General features: G+C 35.7%; 1 long non-coding RNA gene across 2 annotated transcripts; it reads left to right on the forward strand.

The window, feature by feature from the left end:
* Positions 1–881: 881 nt before the first annotated feature.
* Positions 882–1809, forward strand: LOC118061129 (uncharacterized). Of its 2 annotated transcripts, none has more exons than XR_012170452.1 (3): positions 882–1033; positions 1211–1303; positions 1577–1809. It is a non-coding gene; the product is annotated as an uncharacterized lncRNA (long non-coding RNA). The 2 variants fall into 2 exon arrangements; XR_004689542.2 differs by having other exon boundaries at positions 1580–1796.
* Positions 1810–8138: the final 6329 nt, after the last annotated feature.

Raw genomic sequence — 8138 nt, forward strand, 5'->3', positions numbered from 1 at the left:
TTTTTTTATTTTAAAGGTTGAAATATTTGATAAAAATCTTATAAATTTGAATTGTTTATTTTAGGTTCATGCAAAACGAAGAAATCGTTTGCACCAGAGAAAAATGAATGACTTGGTATTTGTAATGTGCAATTTGAAATTGAATAATAATCAAGTCAAAAAGCAAGCTGATGATTTTGGTGTAGAAGATGATCTTTCATCTGATGATGATTGGATAACCGAGGGAGAAAAACATTCAAATATTGATTTGCTTGGTGCTATTGATAGTGCAACATGAAGACAAAATGGTAATGAAGATGAAAGTGATGAAGAAGAAATTCCTAATGATGCTGAAATGGAGAGTCATGGTACTGAAGATGATTTGGAGATTCAAATTGATGATATTGGTGTTGGTACTAGTAGTAGCACTAATGCTCATAATATTGGTGTTGGTACTAGTAGTGACACTAATAATCCTCTTGATGCTAATGATATTGATGAATGTCTGAGGAATGATGAGGAAGATGAAGGCAATGAAGCTGGTTTTAGTTTACATGACACACCAGCAGATTATTTGTTTTAAATTTGTTAATTATTAGCTAATGAAAAATTATTTAAATTATGTATGAATTTTTATTTGAACCATGTATTTTAAGGTGCTTGAACTATGTATGGATTTTTATTTGAAGCATGTATTTGAAGGTGCTTGAATTATGTATGTATTTTTATTTGAAGCATGTATTTTAATGTGCTATGAATTTTTATTTGAAGCATGGATTTTTTTTATGTATTTTAAAATTCCTAACGATTTTACGATTTTACAATCCAATTTTACGATCCGAGTTTGTTTAGTGCTTTCCGTGCCGTGTCAAAATCGCGATTTTAACAACCTTACTCTCTCTCTCTCTCTCTCTCTCTATCTCTCTTTGATTTTATATCATTTCTTTCTTCTCCATCCAAAAGAGTGGGTAGGCAGTGAGTCTTTTGATTGGAATCAAACAAGTTTTCTCTCTTTTCTTCCATTCATAACAACAACTACTCTGTACACTCTTAGGTAATTTGATTTTTTCCCCGATTTGATGCTTGCTGGGTTGTTTGATTTAGGGTTTTTGAGTTTTTAATTTGTGGGTTATATATCAATTTTATGATCATCCAATATTTTCTTTTTTTCTTGGGTTGCTTATGAAATTGATGTGGATTGAGTTTTTCTTTTAATTTCTTGATTTTTTAGAATTTCAACAAGAACGGCTAAAGAGGCTTGAAATGGGAATCACAACTCCGCAACAAAAGCTCCACCCACTCTAGATTTTCCAAGTACTTTCAGGTATAACTATCTGGCTTTTTTTGTTTGTCTATGTAGAAGAAGTAACATAGATGTGGTTAGGTCTTCCACGGACATGGTACCAGAGAAGAAAATAAGTTTAGAAAAAAATAGAATCCTTTTGGGGGTTTTTCTTTGTCTCTTCCTGATTCCAATTTTATGTGCATGGATGTCCGGTTCTAGATCAGCTAATAGTTTCTTTTGCTTAAACTTTGTTCCCCATCTTTTGCTTCCTTCTTCTCCTTTTAATTGTCGCTTGCTCATTCTTTTTGCTAGCAGTCACCAGTTGCTTATTTTGTATCCAACTCTCCTACATAACATGCTGGCGATCAGAGCCATACCAAGGACTTTATGGATATAAAGGTAAAAGCCAACTATTCATCCTTATTTACCAAATAAAGGTAGCACACGTTGCATCCTTGGAGTGCTAGTCTTTTTTTTTTTCTTCGTTGGAAATGACATGTGGGTGTCCATATATTTATTTGTACACATTGTTTGTTGCTAAAGAATACCCAGTACTATCTCAATTTCAATCATGAAAAAATAAATATTTGCTAAAGAGTGGAGTGCATGAGAAAAATGCAATGGCATCAGAGTGTCAAGGAAAAGACAAAACTCTATATATATTTTAGAATTTATAGCAGGTGTATAAAGATTGAGAATTAATATATAATTTATCCAATTAATTAGGATTAAAATAATCAATCTATATGTGTCCTTCAGGTTCTTGAAAGCTAGGAAATTTGACCAGACAAGGAAATTGGAGCTTTATCACCATTTGTCCCTAACAAATTTTGATGGCTTTCTGAATTGGGTTTTGATAGTAGGTTTTGCTGGTGTTGTTGCTGTTATATTTTGCTTGAAAATATTACTGAGAAAAAAAACTTCCTAGCTAGCTCAGCAAGAATTGGGTTTTCCCCTGCTAATTTTATGGTCACTAAAAGTTTGTTTAGTGATTTCATGATTGAAAAGCAGTTATAAGATTTTACATTTTATTTATAAGATTTTAATGATTGAAAAGCAGTTACTCCAAATTGATTTGGGATTTGAAGGCATAAATTTTTGTTTGGAACCAAAAGAGAACGAGTAAATTTGTTGTCAGTGCAGAAAGTTGGTCCCTTGCCTGATTTCATGATTCCATTTTCCAAATAATTTAGCATTTAGAATTACCAAATTTGCTTTTGTTACCATGATGGTTTCTGATAGCAGTCAATCCTTCAATGTCTATAAATGAAATCCAAGAGTATAACTTAAGTTTGTGACTTGGAAGGCAAAAATAGAATGAACTCCCTGTAGGATAGGAAATACATAACTCTTACTTGTCATCTCCTCTCTCCTCTCTCTTCTTTAGTATATTTCAGCAGTTAAAGATCAAGAATTTGGGCTCTTGACACATAATTTACTTGTATTTATTAACAATAAACAACATGTACTAAGTTTTGTAGCTTATTCTCTCAAAAGTGCAACAATATTGTGAGTTGTCATTAGCAAGCCTATGAAACAATTTAGTGCATATAAGTTGTACTTTTTATTTTTCTGTCAAGCTAGTTAGTACCATGGTAATACCAAGAAAATAAATACCATGATATTTGAATATCTTTGTTGTTATTCAATTTTTTGACTCATTTTTTTGATAAAATTTTTGAAAAATACAAAAATAGTGAAAAGTAACGAAAATCCAAAAAAATACATTTTTAATATATGTGCATCGTTTTTAGCATTTTCAGCATCGTCTCAAAAGAATTTAAATTTTTAATGGTTTTTAGAACGCGTTGGACTTTTAACGTATTATTTTTGAAATCAATGATTTTTCTCATTTGAGTCGATGTTGATAAGAAAAATTCAAAAAAATAAGAAAAATCAAATTTACAAAAAAAAAAAAACAAACAGATGTTAAGGGACCAAGTTTGAGACCTAGCAACATTTTTTTCATATAAATAAGAGTTTCCAACACATAAACAAGGAGTAATTTTGAGAAAGAAAAATTTAGACAACCACAAAAATAAAAATCCTCAACCTAAATTTTCTCTCTCGGCCAAGAGGTGGCGCCCCTTTTCTTTTGGATTTTTGACCTTGTTCCCCTGCACCAGAACTAGCCAAAGCCACCGCCCCCCTCTCCCTTTGGTCTTCTCTCCTAGACAAAACCAAACCCGAGCCCTTCCATTTCCCTCGTCAACACAAGCTTCCCCGCACTTCCTCCTTTTCCCTAGATTTGTCCATCTTCTCCTCTCACATCCCCCTTCTCAACCCCACACACCACCTCCCAGCCTCTCTTCCCAGGCACCTCACTTTTCTCTTCCAGTCGCCACCCTCACCCTCTCCTTTCTCGGTTGATCCCTCATTTCCTTTTTCCTATAAACTAATAACACACCAAAACAACCCTCACACACGACCTCCTCTCCCATTCAGCCTACCCACGACCATCACTAACTTCCCCCCTAATAAATCCACAACCTTACAACCTCCCTACACACAGACCTTCCTCTTTTCTCGCTAACCTTTAGTACCAGCATCTACTCTTTAGTCGGCCTCCAAGCCATAGCCGCCACATCTTTTTCTCCCTCTCTAGATCTCCCTCATCCGTTTCTTCTCACTATCCGCCTCCCATTTCCATCTTCCCCGTTCCCTGCAGCTCGCCAAGATCTTGGAGTAGACTCTTTAGCAGTAGCCCACGTATAACAGCGCCCTCAAATTCAACCCTATTTCCACTGGAACCGACTATTAGGCAACAGTTCTTTCTCCTCCATCTTCGTCGGCCAGACTTTGCCAGAAACTCGGTTGCCAGCAACCCTTTGGCCTTATCGCAGGCCACCTGAAACAGAGAAAGGCAGACAAAAAGAACAAAAACAGATCTGAAGAAGGAGAAATGAGAGAAGCAAATGAAAAGGAAAAAGTAAAGTACAATCAACTATTGTGTGTTTTTTGTTGATGCAGATGATGTAGTTCCTCACCATCGTCAGGGAAAGGAAGAAGAGAGAAAGGCCTTCCCGATCCACCAGTTTTCTTGCCTTCACTAGCGACGGCGCGTGAACCCACACGTTGCCAGTGCCTGCTGCACGTGGAGCAGACGCGCCGCCATTGTTTATATTGTCTTTGAAGCTTCACAACACTGTTCTTGTGGCTGCACTATTCCTGATTCTATTTTAGGGCATTTTTTGTAAATTTAAATTGTTTAATGTGTTGTTTAGATTAATAATTACGTTGAGTATTTTGCAATATGTAGTCTTGGTGTGGGTAAAATATATTAAAAAAGTGATGTGTTTATATTTTTTTTATGTATTTTTTTAATTATAACAATTAAAAAGACAGAAAAGTTATCATTAAAGATAAAAAAAATTAAATGTTTTAATTTGCATTGAATTTAGTTCATATTTCAAAAACTATCAAAAAAATATTTTTTCTTTTGGTATTCGGGATTATAATCTTATACGTAAGATGTATATTTTATACTAAATAGAAAAGTTAGTTTTGTTTTTATTAATGCTAGAGCAATTAGGTTTTTTTTATACCTAATAAGATAAGGATTTTATTACTGAGAAGAACTCGTTTTTTTCTTTTTAAGAAATCATTAGCAAGACAACTTTCAAAACCTTTGAAATTACATCAAGTTACGAAGTAGCTTATCTCAGGTAGGGTGCGCTAGGAGTGCTAATACCTTTTCTAATCACAACTAGTCGCTTACCTGTGAATCTCTGACAAGACTAGTACTAGTAACCTTGAACCAAATACTAGGTGGTGACTTCTAAGAATCAACAAGCAATAACGGAAATTGCCAACGACGCTGCGCGAGGGACATGCGACAGAATGACGACTTCATTTGGGAAGGTATTGTTTTTTACAATATTAGACTAAGCTTTGTGTATTTGATATGTTTAAGTGTTTTGTTTTATTTTTTTAATGTTTTTCCATGCATTTTATAGAATTGTCACATGAATCACATGTATTTATTTTTGAAAGCACACACAAGCTTCTAAGTTAAGTCGGGAATTAACGATCTGTCCTGTGATTATTGGTTAAGGTTCAGATGCGTAAAACACCTAACTCATATCCGAGTACCTACTTGGTAAATATGGGTATACGTGCCTTAATCATTTCTCGTAATGCCCCTATACTATTTTTACGAAGATTGTTAGTGGGCAGATATGAGACCCTGTTGAGACAAGGTAAAAAACTTACCCATGTTCACATAATGAATATAACTTGTCCTTAGGTTGTATGTGCTATTGTTATTTGCATCAGGGCAAACCCTTCTTGAAGCATTTTGAACTCAAGACTTGTGGGTAACACAATGGTTGTCACTTGGAAAATTTTCATTTTAGAGTTTAAGAAAGAATTAAGATTTTTGTTTTATCATATAAGAGTTATGATCATGTCACTCCTCAAAGGACGAGTTCATCATGTAGATTACATACTCATACATTTGTCATGCATGCACCGGGTTGATGCGTCATTTGGCATTGGTCTTCCTTGATTTTGATTTTGCTTGAGAATGTTGCCCGGGTGGCTACTTTTTAGGTACCTAATTAAAGGATTTAATTAAGTGCAAGTACTTAATTATACTTTAAATGGGTCAAATTAATTTTATTTAGAGCTTAATTAGTGAAAAATTAAGCCTGGAAGTCTAATTTGGGATTAGTTGAGATGATTGAAATTTTAAGAGATCTAATTTTTTTTTTTCAAGTTTTGGAGTCAATTAGGGGTTAAATCACTATAATTCGCAGCCAAGGACTATTTTGCAAGAGGTGGAAAACTATGGGGCTCAATTGACAAAACCGAGGGTGAAATTGAAGTTTAATTGTCAATTAAGGGTTAAATTGCATAAATCCGAGATCAAGGATCAAATTGTATAAGGCGCGTAAATTTAGGGTTGAAGTTCTGCAAGGATCAAATTGAATAAGGCGCGTAAATTTAGGGTTGAAGTTGAAGTTCTGCAAGGATCTAATTGCATTAAATCAAAGTTTAGGGGTTAATTAGGGTTCAATTGAAATCAATTGAAATCAATTGAAAGTTAGAGAACTAAATTGAATATATATATATATATATATATATAGGACTAGATGAAGTGTCGCCAGGCATTGTTCATTGTCATCCCGATTTTGCTCGAGAATTCTGCTCGGGTGACTACTTTTTAGATATATTTAATGCTTTATTTCTCCATCAAATCTAACAAAACGTGCACACAAATGGTCCCATGTAGTTTCTTTACATCCCTAACTGAACATTTCAGTCTGAATGATGATGAGACGATGCCGACACCAACCTAAACAAGCCAACTCGGGCAGCTTTGTTCTGCAGATTGAATAACTCATGATGCACACTTTGAGCCAACAATTGGGATCCTTCCTAACCGAATTGAGGGTTCAAAATTTTTTCCTATGTAGACAAGATTACCCTCTTCGATCCTCTATAAATAGGAGTGGATTTCATGCCTTGGAAGAGAAAATTGAATGCAAAGTTGGCCAAAAACCAGCCTTCCCTGCTCATTTCTTCTGTAACCGGTCCTTTCTCCTCTCTTCGTCGTGGCCTTCAGGCACCACCACTCTCATCACCTATCTTCTCACCATCATCTCCACCTCAAGTAGCCATCAAACCATCTCACGTAGTGGTTGCACCACCTCTCTCCCTTCATTGTGAAACTCTTCTTCTTTACCATTGCCATAGACCTAAGCAGCAACAACAATAACCACCTCGCCCAGAAGCTATTGTCCTTCCCAACAGCAGCCATTCCAACAATTCCAACCATGAGATTCCCCTCTCCTTTGCAAGCCTCTGTTTCTTCTCCTTTTAGCAGTAACTAGATGGGCTCGCACTCTCGTGACAGGATGGTGACTCCACTTGGGACACTTTGTCTGGTCAGACAAAGCTTTGATTGTTTGCCTTTTTGTTGGTCTTTAATTTTAGCTCGTATTTTTTATTGCTTTAGCATGCATTTTGCAAATAAAACTCAATTTTAGGTTAAATGGGGAGTGGCGACTTGTCTCATGACTTTCAGTTGAGGTTTAAATTCGTAAAACATCCAACTATAAGCCAAGTGTTTACTCGGTGATGGCAGTGACACAGTGCCCCAACCATCCCTTGTAAACCTCCATACTGCCTTCACAAAAGGTAGTTACCGGGTAGTTCATATACCTTTTGAGACTAGTTAGAAAACATATCCCTCATATAACCTAGAACTTATTTAAACTTTGTAGGATTTTTGAGTTAAGACCATGACTTCCATTACCTTTTTGGAATACGGTAAAAGATCTGAGATGATGCAATTAGTCGAAGGGGATTGTTTAAGAACCAAGGTAGAAGAATTACCGCACATAACTAAAGTGCATTGCTCCATATACAGTATAAAGAAGTTGGCCCCAATTCTAAATTTATCAAATATACCGGAACTCAATGCCTTGTTACCCATATCAAATCTTATTGCAATAAAATGGCAGAAGTGATGCACAATGAGAAGCTACTGATGTACTTCTTCCAAGACAGCTTGAGTGGAGCAGCATTGAGCTAGTATATGAGGTTAGATAATACCAGGATTCATACCTGGAAGGATCTCGTAGACACTTTCATCTAGCAATACAAATACAACATGGATATTGCTCCAGATATAACTAGTTTGTCTAATTTGGAGAAAGGAGACAGAGTATAAGGGAGTATGTCCAGAGATGGAGAGATTTGGCAGCACATGTACATCCCCCACTCCTAGAAAAGAAAATGGTTGCTCTATTAGCTAACATGCTAAAAGCGCTATACTACGAACACGTGATGGGTAGTTCGGCTTAACAATTCACGGATGCATTGCAGTAGCAGAGCGAATAAAGTAAGGAGTTAAGAGTGAGAGAATCTC

This window comes from Populus alba, chromosome 8 (assembly GCF_005239225.2).
Source record: "Populus alba chromosome 8, ASM523922v2, whole genome shotgun sequence".
NCBI lineage: Eukaryota > Viridiplantae > Streptophyta > Magnoliopsida > Malpighiales > Salicaceae > Populus > Populus alba.